The 16,192-nt window shown below is 42.1% G+C and overlaps 1 protein-coding gene across 3 annotated transcripts in view; it reads right to left on the bottom strand.

Moving 5' to 3' along the window:
* Positions 1-16,192, bottom strand: part of PTPRU (protein tyrosine phosphatase receptor type U) — a 765,217-nt gene that overhangs the window by 386,666 nt on the left and 362,359 nt on the right. The window lies entirely within an intron of this gene.

Below are 16,192 nucleotides of genomic sequence, written 5' to 3' on the forward strand. Positions count from 1 at the left end.
GGGAGAGAAAGAGGAAGGGGACGGAGGAGACTCGGAAAAGGATGAAGGAAATGAGAGAGGGATGAAAGAAATGAGAGGGATGGAGACAGGGATGAGAAGAAAAGATGGGTAGCATGATGAAGCTGGAGACCTGTAAACAGGACCTACATATAATTAGTGTAGAAGGGGACACGGGAGACCAAAGTGTGATGGGCCTAATGTACCCCATTCATATCAATATTTTAATACCAATCGGGCGGGGGTCAGTAACCTTGCTTGCATTGGGCCCTTGACACTCAGGCACCGCCACACCACTGGATGGGGACTGGTGCTGGGTGGTACAGTCCACCCATTGCCCTGCACAGCATTTCGTTAGAGTGGGGAACGCCGCAGATGCACTTTTGTTTTGCAAAAAAAACTTTGCAAGCTTCATTTTTCCGCGGCTCTTGCAAAGTTTAAAACAATATGTGAAATTAGTAGGCGTTATTCTTGGCAACTTCATAGGCTTAATTGACATAGCCAATAACAGAAGAGGAGGCAGGCCATTTTTAACAAGATAGTAGACTGAAGTTTTATTGACTATTACATAGCACTGGACACATAAGGGTTTGGTCAAAATATACTTGGTTCAAGCCCTCAGGAAAGGTCAGAAACGGGTGCAAACGAAATAGACCAATTCAGGTAAATTTTTGGGCAGGTGCATTTCCTACTCTCGGTAGTAAGATAATGCTAAACTGACCATTTCATACTCTGCTCTCTTCAGGTGAAAGGCATCCACGCATGCCAAGAATATGCCTCTGAACAGATGGATGATGACCAACGATAGTCCATGGTCCTCTGCTGACGCCTGCTGAGAAAAATGGTGCTCAAAGTGCATCCTTTGAGCCACTAGTACTGAGTCCTCCATGCAGCTCTGGATGTACCTGGGGGCTATGCAGCACCTTAGCAGAACTATAGAAGTAGGTGAGTGCGCCAAGTTCTGGTTATCGTCTACCCCCAGTTTGCAGGTTGCTGGTTTTCGTACATCTACACGCACACCTATTTATTTCCGGAAGCTGGTAACATTTCCCCATGATTGCCCATATTTCCTCGTGAGAGTGGTTTAAAGCTGAGAATCGACGTGCACGTTCATGTACCTCATAAAAAGATTTAGCTGCATAGATGTGACGTCAACAATCGTACATTATGTTTTCCTATATATCCTCGGCTTCACTGTAGTGTCATAATGGATATTTTGGCTAGGGCTTATTTATAGAATATTTTCCTACTGCATATTCTGGCATAGAACGCTCTAAACTTTATCAGTTTGCCTCCCATGGGCAATGCAAAAAGTGACATCTGCAAAATCATGTGGTTTTCCGCCTTTGGATGAGTGAGTGTGTCTTTTTTCCGTATATTTCCCTAAATAACATCGGGTGGCTGGGGCGCATGACTGGACTGATGAACTTCATAAATATTTTAAAAGGATCCTCTGTGGCCAGGCAGTGCCCTTGGGGGACTCGGGCGTCTCTCAGATATGAATGAGGGCAGCTTGAGTTCTGTGTTGATGCGATGATGAAAGCTACTTCCAAACTTAGCAGGATCCATCTTTCTGGTGGCAACCCTCCTGTCAACATTCTGCGTGATGATCAGCAACATAAAAATAAAGCTGCCCTAGATATTATTTTTACACGCCGAATGCTCTCACTTATTCCGGCTCCTAATGCTTCCTACTTTCGGCGTCTATGTGGTTCTCAGGCTAAGAGTGTGCAAAATCACTTTTTTTTCCTCATGAAATTATCTTTGTTATGCTATAAAAAATTCTTAAGCACAACGATCGCAGCAGCTTCTTGGCACTGATAAAAAAATAACCACGGAGGGGTGAGATCACCCTTTAACAAGTTATGTATAAAAGATTAATAAAAACAGCTTTGATAAGCTGAGTTTTTAAATCTTCTTTGCACCGGGTGAAGGTTGTCAGAGTTCCTAGGTTTCCCCCAAGTCTATATTTAAGAAGCTGAACCAGTCCAGGATTTTACTTTTCTTTCTGAGACTTGTACTCTTGTTAGCCCATTTTTTAAAAGTAGGACTACAAATCCGAGAATGCAAAGCTAAAGCTGTACTGTTTAAGGTATTCACACATCGACCTGGGAATCTTGAGAGCTATGGATTATTTAACCTTCTGGTTCAAAGTTTCCTTAGAAGTATAATAGAGGGGTGGCACATGTCGCGGGGGGAGAGTGTTAGGGACAGTAAAAATAAATAAATAAATAATAAACTTACCTGCCCCTCTGTGATCTGCCGCTCCGGCCGCCTCTCATCTTCTTATCTTCTTCCCTCCACAACCAATCTCAACGCTTCTTTCTTGCTGTTGCACGAAAGAAGTGCAGCGACAGGCCTGAGCGGGCAGAAATGCCCTTGGGGAGGGAGTGGGCACTGTGCTTGGTCTCCACCCGGCTGTAAAGTACAGCCGGGTGGAAAGTTTCTAAGTGCGCATGTCGGCCGGCCAAACTGACATACACACTTAGAAGCGCACCACTAGTCCTCCTCCACTTGTTGACATGGAGGAGGCAGGCCCCGCCCTAAGAAAGCAGAAAATTAAACGGATAATAACATACTTTTATTATCCCTTTATTTTTCTGCTTTAGGCAGCGGGCGAAGGTCCTCCACCATAGTGGAGGGGCCACACCGGATTGCAGGGTGTTATAGCTCCAAACTCACTGTGGATTGCAATCGGGATACAACTCCTTGCTCAATGCAGTCTACAAAGTGTAATCCAGGCTGAAACCTGGCACCGGTGACAACTGTATATTCTATCCCAAATCATAAGAGTGTAGAACATACGATAAGTTATGTACTGATGCATCCTGGGAATTTTCATGGTCAGTTACTTTTTATATTCCACTGTATTCTGTGGCAGCATCATTAGTGGGTGGTAGGTGTTTGTTGGATGAATGTATCTCGGACAGAGGTGACTGCTTCGGTCTGAAAGTACACACTGTATATTACTGAAGTATGGTGCTATACCATTATACACGCAAAAACAAGGTGATGGATGGAACGCTTGAATTAATCTTAGCCACTGGCAATCACTCGGGGGCTGCATCCCAATCCATTGATTTTTGCCCACCATGCCACCTCAGTATAGACCAGAGGTCTTCAAACTTTTTGATGCTGGGACCCCCTCTCAAGTTTTTAGGTGTAAGGACCCCCCCCCCTGACAACAATTTCTACAACCTGGTACTCCTCATCGTCGACAATTATAAACGTTCCCTATTACCGCGGCAAATCATTTTTACGGTGAGGAAATAATATTAAACAGTGTTTAGCAAACCACAGATCAGTGAGTGTGGGGGCGTGGTCAAAGGTGTGGCTAAAAACAAAGAATGCTGTCCACGTTATACCACCTTTTATTTTCGTTACTTTCAGTCATGCTGTACAGCAGCGCTACAGGTGTACAACCTGGCTGATACACATTGGCAGAGACAATATCTCTCCCATAGGCGAGTCCTATTGGCTTAGCTAATGCCTGTTTTATTGGCTGTTGTAAGGTGGCAGGCAGAACTTAGGTCGGTAAATACAAAATTGTAAACAATGGAATGCTAGGTGCACGAAAGTGCTTTTGATGTAGCAAAGTGACCAGCATCAAATGACAGCTGCCAGGCCCTCCAAAGAAAAGTAAACAAGAAAAATAATCGAGATGACTGAGAGGTTGTGGAGCAATAGAGACTCATGGGTGGTTTTCCCTCTACATGGAAATGAATTTAATTTGTAAAAAGTTGTAGTCGAACAGTAATTGGGAGCCCCTGGAAAGCAGCACAGTGCAAGCTTTCTTAAGCAAATTCACTTCTGCACCGAAAATTCAATTACATTCAATTACTTACAGCCCACCTGAGGAGTCACAGCTCGGATCTGTACAGTCACTGGTGGTGGTGGGGAAAGGACGGTGATAGGCTGGAGGGCGGGGGCAGGTTAGCACCACCAGAAAGGACGAACCCGCATGGAAAAGTATCATGGGGGATTGATTTCAGTACACAGGTACTATGGGAAAAAGAGGATGTCTTTTCAGAGCAGAGGTACTAGCAATTTGGGTGTTTAATCCAGTACACAGGTACAATGGTGGTATTGGCATCAACAGGAATGCATGGAATCGCTGACTGACGTACGTGTAGCATAAGAAACACAATGGAGCACTGATCACAGTAAAGACGTGCCATCTAAAATGCCAGGTTTTTTGACGTGGAGTACACAGGTACCATCAGGAATATAGAGGTACTGATTCCTGGTGAATACATGGGGCACTGACATCAGTGCATAGGTACCATAGCGAATAGAATACAAGGGGGACACAGGCATCAGTACACCAGTGTCTTGGGGACATCGGTGGTGTTTTCACATCACAGGTACTATGAGGTGGGGAAAGGGGGATTGACTTATCATGGAGAATACAGACCATATTGACCTCCGTTGACTGTCCCCATGCATACAGACTTTAGTACACAGGTACCATGGAAATTATAATGGCTTTTGACCTCATTTCACTGGTGGTATGGAGAATAAGAAGGGCGTTTTCTTCAGTACACAGGCACCATGAAGTTTTAAGGGATAAAGGGAGCATTCACACAAGTACCACCGAACCAGGGATAAATTAAATGCTACTCCAATACAAAAGTATCAGAGGGCACATATGGGGTGCTGACACATTGCTGTGGGTATTAAAGACAGCAAAGCGAAGTACTGAATTAAAAACAAGCATACCAGCGTGGTATTGGTATCAATGGGAATACATAGTGGTATTGCTGCTAGTAAAGAATTACAAAGGGAAAACTAGCTACACTGAACATATTTCAAAGGAAGTAGTACATATTTTGTCTTCTGTGTACTGGTACAATCAGAAACACACGGTTATGTTGACTCCCGAACACCGCTATAGTTGGGAAAAGAGGCGGCAATGACATTAGTACACAGTTACAGTGGAAAATACAGGGGGGATTCTTTCATTTCACCAATATCCATGGTGCATACACAGGCACTAATGTCTCTAACACAAGTACCATGGGAAATATAGAGTAGTATGGGCTCCACAAATGAGTATCCCAGAAAACAAAGAAAATTATTAGCTCCAGGGCCCAAGGTAAAAGCCTGCGTGAATGTATTCCAGACCACAGATACTAGTGAGAATACAAGGCATCATGGTCTCCAGTATAAAGTTTTATTGGGTAATGCAGACACTATTGAATTAATTACAGAGACATTGTGGGAAATACAAAGAGTAGACTCGTGTACACAAGTGCTGTGGGAATCATAATGATTCCAGTAAACTGGTGTACCTCTGCCAAATTACCTGCTGATTTAACATTCTGAATACTTAAAAAAAGGGTAAATTTGTTTTTTAAGCATGTTTTCTTTTATTTGGTAGGCTGGAGAAACATGAACGTTTCAGGATCTTCAATGTGAGCAGATATTCAACCTTTATGGTCTGGCTCGACAATGTAGCTCTCACCCGACAATCATGTTAACATCAATGGAGAAAGGCTATGGCCCCGCCCACAAGGTGGGAGCCACATGGGGTACATGTTGTGATTGGGCCAAAGTTATATGCTTACACAAAAAATAGTACTTGCCCTCTGCACAGCTGTGATCAGTGTGCGCATTTATCCAGCTGCCTAAGTTTAAACTTTCAGGGGCACACGCATAACACTGGAATGCTATTAAAGGGTCTTAGATAATGAGATACTTTTTGATGTTTTTCCTTGGCAGCAGCTTGGATAAGTGGGTGGCAGTCAGTAACCTCCATGGATTCTGGCTTGACACTGCAACCCTTTACCTACACCAATATTATTCTACAGTTCTTTGCTTCCACACAAATATGTATTTATTCCCATGCTATGTACCTGTAATGCTTTATATTACCATGCAACATTCCTTTAAAGCGAGACCTACTGCCATTGCCAAAGCTTGTCTGAGTATCAGAGGGACTCCCTTGGTGAAGAAGTACTGATTCAAAAATAATTGGTACCATAGGAAAAAGGGATCTTTCCTCCAGTGTTAACATACAGTGGCAAATACAGGGGCGTACTGACTTCTGTATGCATGCACCACGGCAGGTAAAGCTGATGTTAACTCCAGTGCACAAACCTGGTGTGAGAAAGAGGGCAATACTGCCAAAAAGTATCTGAGTACAAGGTGAAACAGAGTGCTACGGACCTTCAGCATCCATGTGTCATGGGAAATTGAGAAAAGAATGAGCTCTAGCAAGTAGGATTGGTACAGAAGTCACTGCAGCTGGAGTAGCATCAGCAAAATACGACATGGCAGTGGTGTAGCTGATACTGCTCAGTTTGCTGCTTCGGGAAGCCTTATAGAGTCGTTTGGGCAGGAGGAGCGACCCCGATGAATACTAATCACTGGCATAATCCAATCTAGAGAGTACCAGTGAGATGGTTGTGGGAACTAGGGTTGGTCCAGGCATGGAAATTGTTTCTTTAGAGATTTAAGACAAAAGAACCCCACAGTTATTGTTAGGGGTCACCTAAGGGTCACGACCAGGAGACTATTGTTTTCTAACTCTTGGACAATTAGCATTACATATTTTATCGAACATCAACCATAGAAACATATCAAAGTAATACGTCACATTATTTTAAAGTATTATACCAAGTTGCCAAGCAATAATTGTCAACATTTGCAAACAAAGAAACCTTTTTTTAATTAAAAATACACCCAAAACGTGCCTAATAGTCTACCAAACCTTATCTGAGACGATCAATTCCTTCAAAGCATGTTCAGCACAATACGTTTGGCAAATTTTATGAAACATAAATTTAACAATTTTTGATCATTGCTAAAGTTGGAGCACTACAATAAAGGTACGTGCTAGTGTTTTTATTTTTCCCCACGTTGCACAATATATACTGTACAGGTGGCTTTCTTTTTCTACACCCACTGACACTGTAAGCATCGTCAAGGCCCTACGAGTCTCACCTCTTCTGTTTTCTAAACAAACTATAGTCAGTTCGAAGGCCAGGCGTTTCTCACCAGGTTTTAATTGACTATAAATTGTATAGTCTCTCTTCAAGAAGAAAGAAAGACTTATCAGCCAACCTAAACCCTAATGCATGCCATCTAATTTCCCAGCTCTTGTTTGAATGCCTTCCCCACGACTACTTGATTATAGTAAACGGGCTCATAATCTAGCAGTTTAATCCAATCCACACATACAGCATCCAATCATCCTTCCCTGGATACAGTAATCCTCTTAATTTGTTAATACAATCTGTAGTGTGGCATTTGGGTCAGCCTGATATAGGCTTGTGATATTAAGCCTAACTCTCTGCAGGCTTTCTCAAAGACTGAAGGAGACATGTTTGTTAAAAGTCAAATAGCACTCCTGCACCAATAAAATATGAGGGCACTTTACATGCAGATCAAATTAAAACTCAATTACAATGAAACAGATAACAAACAATGAGACTCCAAAGTGAGAATTTTTTGTCTCACAGAATGTATGCCTGTTAAATTTATTATCAATTAAGAGGCCGTGATGCCTGTAGTTTTTAACAACCAGTAGTCTGCTGCCATTTAACCTCCATGGACTCTGTTTATTAGCATTGACATGGCTCATTATCTGGCCTCTCTGGGGAGACAATAAGGGAATAACGAATGTTATTCGGTGTGCGATGAAACTATGCGATTTTGTCTACAAAATGTTATATTCCCAGTCAGGTGTATGTATGTATGCGTGTGTGTGTGTATATATATATATATATATATATATATATATATATATATATATATATATATATATATATATATATATTTTCCCAATTTAGGTGGAAACAGAGATCCTAAGCACAATTTAACATGCAGATCACATAGATACATTCCGGTCCAACTCCACATCTAGATTTCATCAGCCCACCCAGTTCATTTTGAGTCACTTTTATTTTAACTCCAATTATATAGTTTGTTTATATAACCTCATCAATCTCTGATGGTGCTGCCATCTTTAATAACTTTCCTTGCAAACGGGCTCTATCCACAGTGTAAAAGACTGTTGAGTAATCCACAAACACACAGTGCATCAGACAAAAATCTCTCCCAAAGCTGCAACTAACCGGCATAGTAAAGGAAGTCTGAAACGTGTTGGAACTCCATTAGTGTTACTTTAAATTGCTTCGGCCATATATTTTCTTGCTCGCACTAAGAACGCTGACAGGCAGTGCCTATATCAAACCCTGAGCTGTTCCCACCTCTTCTCTTTCGAGATGAAAAACTAGCTTGTTGAGGCACAACGTTTGCATATTATCTGACTATTGGAAGGTTGTTTCACTTGAACTCATGAGCTCAGTCTAGGCACCTGCTTGTAGTTTTTGGATAATCACATGACCCTATTAAGAAACAAGAGCACACTAATGTATAAATGCGCGATTTGCTGTTGCTCAGGGAGCTTCCTCTATTCCCTTGTGCTATGGGAAACTTTGGTGGGTCGAGGTAACTCACAGACTATTAATTTTCTCTTAATAAAGCCTCTCACACATCGACTAGTGTGTGAGTTTCTTTAACAGTCTTTCATCACACTGTGCATAGCAGAGATACTTGTAAAAAGCACTTTATGTCAGAAGGACAACATTGGCTCCTTTAAACTACTGTTTCGGTTTAGTAAGCAATATCCAAGGAAAATTTTTGCGGGAGGTCTTAACACAGCTAAAAGCATGTTACTGAGATTCGCCTTTGGACCCTTTTTATAAACTGGCAGCGGCTCTCCATGTCTCCAAGTAAATGGGTAATCCACTGTTGAAATACAATGCAACACTTGTGGCAATGTCAAATGGCACCTTCTGGGACAAGACTTAAAAACTACACTTGGACAAACTCATTTCAAGTTTGTACAAGCTGCAGTCAGGTGTGCTTAGTCCTTGTATTCAAATGGGAGGGCTTGGCGCCTATTCAGTGAGCTACCACTGACTGCAACTTATGACATGTGACTTTCAGTCAACAACTGATATTAATTGCTCACTGCCTCTTACATCATGGCATGCTAGCAATTTCCTAACTAAAGATTTAGGGCCATATGTACGAACACATTTTCCCATAGACACAGAATGGGTAAAACCCTTTGATACATCTGGCCCTTACTGTCATCTGGCAGGTTTGCAACCATCATCATGTTCCATTTACTCCCACAATCTACAATTTATCTTTAATGCTGAAATGAACTATTCATCATACCACAGTCTATTTTTGAGCATCTGTCGTCCCAGTTCATTGCAATGGCTGACTGCGTCTTACACATGCCTCCTGAGAAATACATGTTGGTTCCCGGCTTTTCTCGGACAGATGAAGATAGAAGGTAAACAATGCCTCAAACATCGTGGGCAACCCACTACCAGCCTGGATGGTACCACTTACAGTTTTGTTATTGATAAATGATGATTTATTTAAAACTTTCTTCAAAATCAACAGGTGGGGGTCATTCAATTGACCAATGTCTCCTTCTATTTATATATACCTGCATTAGAATTAGCTATCAACATTGAGGTCGATGGTCGCTTTCTGATATTTCTTTAAAATTGTATTCATTTAATAAACTAGTTTTATCTGCTGCCCGGATTGGTTGTTCTGGATGATCTAATTCACTCCCTCCATTCAGATGTAAAGTTTCCTTAGCATGAAACAAAGTATAACATCACCTCTTGCCTCCCCCATTTAAAGGCCCAGAATCGCATCTGGTAATTAGTGACCTTGTTCTCCTAGGATCTGATTTATAACAGAGGAAACATTCATTTTACAATTTAAGTCAGCTGATTGATCTTTGGGTTGAGGGAGATATTGCCTCAAGCTTAGCATGTTCTTGCTTGACTAACTTGAAGTTCTTACTTCCATCGGGGAAATATGAATTTGTTGATACCAAATTTTGCTCTAGTTGGTAGTCCAATAGTGACAACAAAGAAGAGTCGGAATATCAACCTATTATATAAAGGGATTTAAATGGCTCTGCTAGCTTTAGTTTTATTGCAATGATATGCACAGTGCCTAGTTCATTTAAAATGTTATTAATAAAATAACATAGATAAGTGCAGAGCCACAAAGTTTCTGTTTGGAGCCCACTGTCCAGTGCCAGGGTTGACAAACAGCAAGATGTCGACCTAAAGATATATTTCATTATTTCTAGGCTCTCAAAATTGTATACGTCGGCACTCGTACTCCTGGATTATTTACAATAAACGTAGATCTTTATCTGACATCTGCATTCTTATCATGATTATTTGATCTTTTGACAAAATGATAACTCAAATATGAAACAGCAAACACATGTTTCACAAATTAATCTCTTAAAAGCCTTTTCTCAGGGCCTAATCTCTCATTATCTCTGCGCATTTAATGTCTGATCGGGATTCTATAATCAAACAAGTTTAATATTTCAGGCCTTGTTAAACCAGCATCTGTTCTTGCTTCAATATAAACGTGTCTCAGCCGGTCTGGTTACCTATTGCAATCGGATCCAAGGTTACTCACTATTAATCTCACTTTATACCTCTTTCTTCCACCTCCCACATCTTGTGTTCTTTACCTCATTGCTGTAGATTTATTTTCATATCGGCTAACTCCAGATATCAGTTTTCACATCTTTCTCTCCCTTCATTTTTCATTTTGGGTCTCTCTCTTTTAGCCTGGGTCAGAATTTAATAATGAAAAATAATTCATGGTCCCCAAAAATGTGTCCTGGTGTGCATCACCTGCAAACTGCGGGCAGAAATTAGGCAGGGGTTATCCACTGCAATCAATAACCAATCTCCTCCTCTGCCTCTGCTTCTGGAGGGGGACAATTGCACGACTTCTGAAAAGTGGGGTGCTGAGTAGGACTCAGAGGTATTTAATATATGGGCCAGACCATCTGTGGTTGGAAAGAAACAGATGACATCTTCCTAAACCCTCATTCAACCCCGCCACTCACCCTCCCACCACACCTGCACAGAAGGCGCCAACACACTTACCACCTGATCAGACAACGTCCATGCCCTCCAATTTTTTCCTCAAGAAAAGCATTCATCGCCATGAAAAATTAGACCTGCTGAAGGCTTTTCCTGAATGCAATGGATTGATAAATTGGCTTTAAGACACAGATTACTTTTCCCATACTATTGAATTGTTCACAGGATAACCCCAGAAATCTTCCGTATTTCAGGGCCCTTGTTTCTCTCTCCTTATCTCGGGGCACTAATATTTAAGCCTTGATGATTTTGTAAGGATGGGTTGCACAATCCCTCCAACCTTAGCCGTTTCCTCATACTCTGGACTCTTCTTTATGTTCTCCCCACTAGCTACAGTAAAAACCTTACCTCTCTTCTTACTTTCTCTTTCTTAGTATTTTACTTTTTTTTCTTTCATTATAGAGGTGTCTTTTCCAACCCCCCTCCAATAAAACCCTCTTTTTTCCACCACCTTTCTTTAATCTTGCTGTTTAAACTTCAAGTTCTTTCAGCCCCATAATCCCCACCACTTTATATTCTCACATGTGCTAATCTGTACTCTTTCCACCCAACCTGATTACACTTCACTTCTTTCTTTAGCCCCAACTCTACTCTTCCTAGGTGGTTGTGAAATAACTATGAAAACATCACATCTTTCTTAGGGTGACTAGGCATCCCGGATACGCCAGGACCGTCCTAATTTTTCACCAGCTGTCCCAACAGATTTCAGAAAATTTAGCTCATGTTCCGGTTTTTAAAGAGCATCACTTGAAAACGGTGGGAAGTGTTCTTTTTGTTTTCCAAAGTAGATATGCTGAGCAGGTGTTACTGGAAAGCACAGGCATTACACTGGCTTTAAAAATTGCATTTTTTTAATGTTCTTAGTGCCTCTGCTGTAATTCTATGCTGGTGAGTGCTGTCATTCTGTGCGCTCGGTTAAAGAAAACATTGCAGTCCTTCTATTTTTGTGAATTGTCCCGATTTTTGGCTTTAAAAATTCTGGTAATCCTAATCTTTCTAGATATTTATTTTTGACGTTTCTCTTACATTTTTGCAGGAACTTTTTTTTTTTTTTAATTCGGCAAAACCCAGGATTCAATTTAGTGTGCTGTGGATTGTGAATGTACATGATCAAGTTTTCATCAATTTTTTTGGTCAGTTTGGGATTTCATTATAATTGAGATTTGTCAGTCTGGATTTGTCAGATAGCTTCGAATGGACGGGCGAGTAGAACAGTGGAGCAGGATGGAGCACAGGGGTACAGGACGTGACTGTGGCACATTAACCTTGCTAGCATGGTCTGTATTTCTATGCAGTGTAAGCAAATCACTCAGTGAATATGCCGATGCAGAACTATTCACTGAAAGATCTACATGGCAAAAACTGTTCTTTTTTAAGTCACTCAATGGACAGAATTTTTTTTTTTTTTAAAGTCAAAGCTGCCCCCGGGCATAGAGAACCACCTGTATTTGGACTGATAAGATTTGCTTCGATCTGTGCTTTAAATGGCCATGCACTGTCCAATACTGAGGGCCTGCACGTCTTTCGTTGGAAAAGGAGAGAACCTTCCGATCTGGTCACTCCTTCTCCACATGAAATGGGAGAGTACTGGTAAGGAGCAAACAGGTACTCTAAATTGTGAGTATTTTGTGAAAACTGAAACCTGCGCTTCCATATTTCCATTTAAAGCAGTGCCTTAGATGTAATCCAAGGAGAGGTGGCCTATTCACGCTAGCTGGCTTCCCAGTATCCAACCTGAATGGTCCTATCACAGGGACCTATTCTAAATGGCTGGAAGCAAGGCCAGCCTAACATGCTGTCCAGTCGGATAGGGCCCGTGTTAGAACCATTCTGATCGCCTGGTAGCTAATCAGAATAGCTGCTGCACAGACTGCTTGCGACTTCCCGGTGACCCGACAATCTCAGGCCTATTCGAACCACTTTGGATCGTGCCTACCCCTTGTAGAGGCGGGAAGAGGGGTATATAGTGCGTGATATGCAAAAAACATCCATCTAAAAAGGCAAATTGGCTTCAATTTAACACAGACTTTAAAAACAAGCTTCGTGACACCAGGCACTGACAGCTTCAAGCTCTGGGTCAATGGAAGACTTCTTGCCATGGAAGGCCCGGGGCGACGGACCGACCACCGTAAACCCTTGTGGTTCGGGAGCCCGGAGCTATTTATCTGAATTATCGGCTCCGGTGGCTCTGTCTGGCCAGCGCTGGGATGCGAAGCCTTCCTCCTGATGGGCTGTTATTCATCCGATGGCCGCGCTGGAAGCTTTCGCTCATGTTCCGGTTTCCACTACCTTGGGGATATTCTGTTTGGCTCCAAACAGCGACAGTCTGTCACCCTAACAAGCTTTTCCAGGAATTTTAAATGGTGGTGTCTGCAGCCAGGCACCAGTAGGTCTCCTGTGTTTTGGCTCGACGCACGACTTGTCCAACTTAAAATATCACTAACCACTGTTAAATTGCAATGGCACACACAACTATCAGCCGGAAGCGTGAATCCAAGGCGTTGAGAAACCAAACCACACATTACATCAAGATCGTGTGTGAAAAGCTGCTACGCATGCTGGATAGAGGACCTACATTTTATCTCCTACTTGGAGTGCGGACAGATGACAAACAGTCTTCATTTCCTCTCTCACGCGTAGGACGGAAGGATGAAAAAATGGCTTCGCATCTCTCACAGGGCTGATGGAATTATGACAACAGCGCCCTGTTTTATATCCCACACTAGTGATGAAAGGCGGACAAAAGTCCTTCAATTTATGTCCCCATAGACGGGATAAGATTGAAAACCGGCCAGCATTTTATCTCCCACAGAAGAACAAGACTGACAAAAACGCCCCTCGTTTTATTTTTCTACAAATGAGGGTATTTTGTTTAATTACGCTTGTCGTGGCTCCCAGTGAAGGATAACATATGGACACACGAGTGTAAAAGGGCCCCATGCCTCGGCCTTTGACACCTACTTAGCATGCAGGGCTGAACTCTATGGCTCGGGGAGTCTCTCCTCCGATGTATGGCAATTGTATTCCTAGCTGATCCCTGGTCTAGCGCTACTGGTTGCTCGAATTCCTTTCTCAATTCATCCTCGTTTCTTTTACCTATAACCCACTGCACTCTGGGATTTGTAGCACTGGGAATTGTAAGCATAAACGATATTGTCAAATTGCCTGACTGGGAACATGTGTTACCCCAGGATGCCATTTTTTTACGAATTGAGTTAGTTCGAGTAAATGGGATCTTAAAAACGTACTGAGCTTTATCTGACCGGGCAGCTCTCATGGTGTCGCAAAGGAGGAAGATCTGGACAGAGACTTTCCAAACAATTTAAAATGAGCTACAGCCGACCCAGGAGCTCAAAAGCTGTAGCGATGAGCTTTAACACCTGACCGGATAGCTCAAAAACTGTGCAAACGGAGCTATACCTGGCCCGACAGCGCCAAACTGTGCAAAGGGAGCTATGACTGGCCTAAAGCTTCCATGCTGGATATAGGGCCAGATGTAGCAAAGGGTTTTACCCATTCTGTGTCTATGGGAAAATGTGTTCATACATATGGCCCATAGTCTGCTATCTGACCGAGAGCTTCTCTATTGCAGTGGCCGAAGTGCATTAAAACAAGTATGGGAACTGTGATGCTGTGAGCAAATGGGTGGGGGCTAAAAAAAAAAAAAAACGGAATATTCAGTAATATATTTTTTTTAGGTTTTTTACCTTCAGGTAACTACAAATAAAACGAAGCACAGCTCACATTAAAAATAAATGCAAGTTAAGTTAATCAGGGGAAAATGCACTACCATACATTTTGCAACCTCTATTAGTCAGTACACCACAGAAGTCTGTGTGTGTAACCAGACAACCACAGAACTGAAACCAGGTAACTGCAGAGACGAACAGTGACTTATGTAAGTTTAGTGCTAAGAGACCCCAGTTTGTGACTGAACACATTGTGAATATGTAATTATTTTAAAGTTTCATTATGCATAGTATAATATAGGCTGCTAAAAATGCGTCAAAAAGTTTAAGATAAAAAAAGTGCTTCTAATATATTGATTTTAGTAATACCTAGTTATACGTAGTGCTGTCCTTTTTATAGCTGTCCTTTAAAAACATACACTTAATAGCTCAGCTGGTAATTCTCTTGCAATACCACTTAAAAATAAGAAATTTGTGTCATCAGTAAGCTTCAAGTGATTCCATCAATTTAAGCCAATAACGCTTCCAAGCGCCCTTTAAATTTGCAGACTGACCAGTTGTGCAAGTTTACATTTCTTTCAGGGAAGCAGGCACTCTAGCAAGAAGGCTTGTTAAGCTGTCTGTCATTCCCTCTGCTGCACAGCACAGTTGTCTCCTTTCCTTGTACTGGAGCTGAAGCGTTTCAGGTCTCAGAATTAACCATCCTGAGTCAGTTGTCTTTCCAGGAAAAGTAGGGAAACAGTTTTTCTTAAATTAAAAAAGGACGGGCAAGTCGTGCCCCTTAGATCCCACACACTTTGCCCACTTCTCTACTGTACAAAAAGAGCTACATCTGACCCAATAGCTCCCAAGCTCTCTGATGCTTTGTGGGTTCCAGAGAGCTCGCTAGCTGCCGGAACTGATATACATCTAATTAGAGAACATCTGACCTCTATGAAAGGGACCAGATTTGACCAGAGGCCTCCCAGCCTAATGAACAGAGTTGCATCTTACCAATGGGTTCCAAGCTACATGAACTGGCTGGGGCCCCAGGCATGGGAGCTGGCTTTGTCACCCTTGTGGGCCCGATGACTGCATGAATTGGTGATGTTACACAGAGAGCTCCTATTTGTGAGAACTGGCCATGTGTATCCTACTTGAGGGCTCCCAGTTGTATGAACAAAAGTTTTACTGTTAGACATTAACCACAGATAGAGGCAACAGGAGTCATGATGCACGTGAAATATCATACTATGGGGCTCCCAGGTGTATGAATTGGCCTTCCCACACCAAGGGTTCCTATATGCTTGATGCTTTTCTAGATCCTCATTACGTGCATTGTTTGTCTATCTAGTACTTGTGTCCACCAAAATTCTTTGATCTAAAAAAAATAAAGTTTTACACCTGGACATCGCCCTTTGGTCGAGTTTGAATGACTAATGATGATGATTTTGGCCATGTCACGCCCAAGGGCTCCTAGGAGTGGTGAAGTTGAACTCAAAGTCATTGCAGCTGTTCAGATCTTAGTTGGGTATGTTTCAAGATGTGTACAACCACAAAGGATCACTACCT

Source organism: Pleurodeles waltl, chromosome 3_1, assembly GCF_031143425.1.
Source record: "Pleurodeles waltl isolate 20211129_DDA chromosome 3_1, aPleWal1.hap1.20221129, whole genome shotgun sequence".
Classification (NCBI taxonomy): Eukaryota; Metazoa; Chordata; class Amphibia; order Caudata; family Salamandridae; genus Pleurodeles; species Pleurodeles waltl.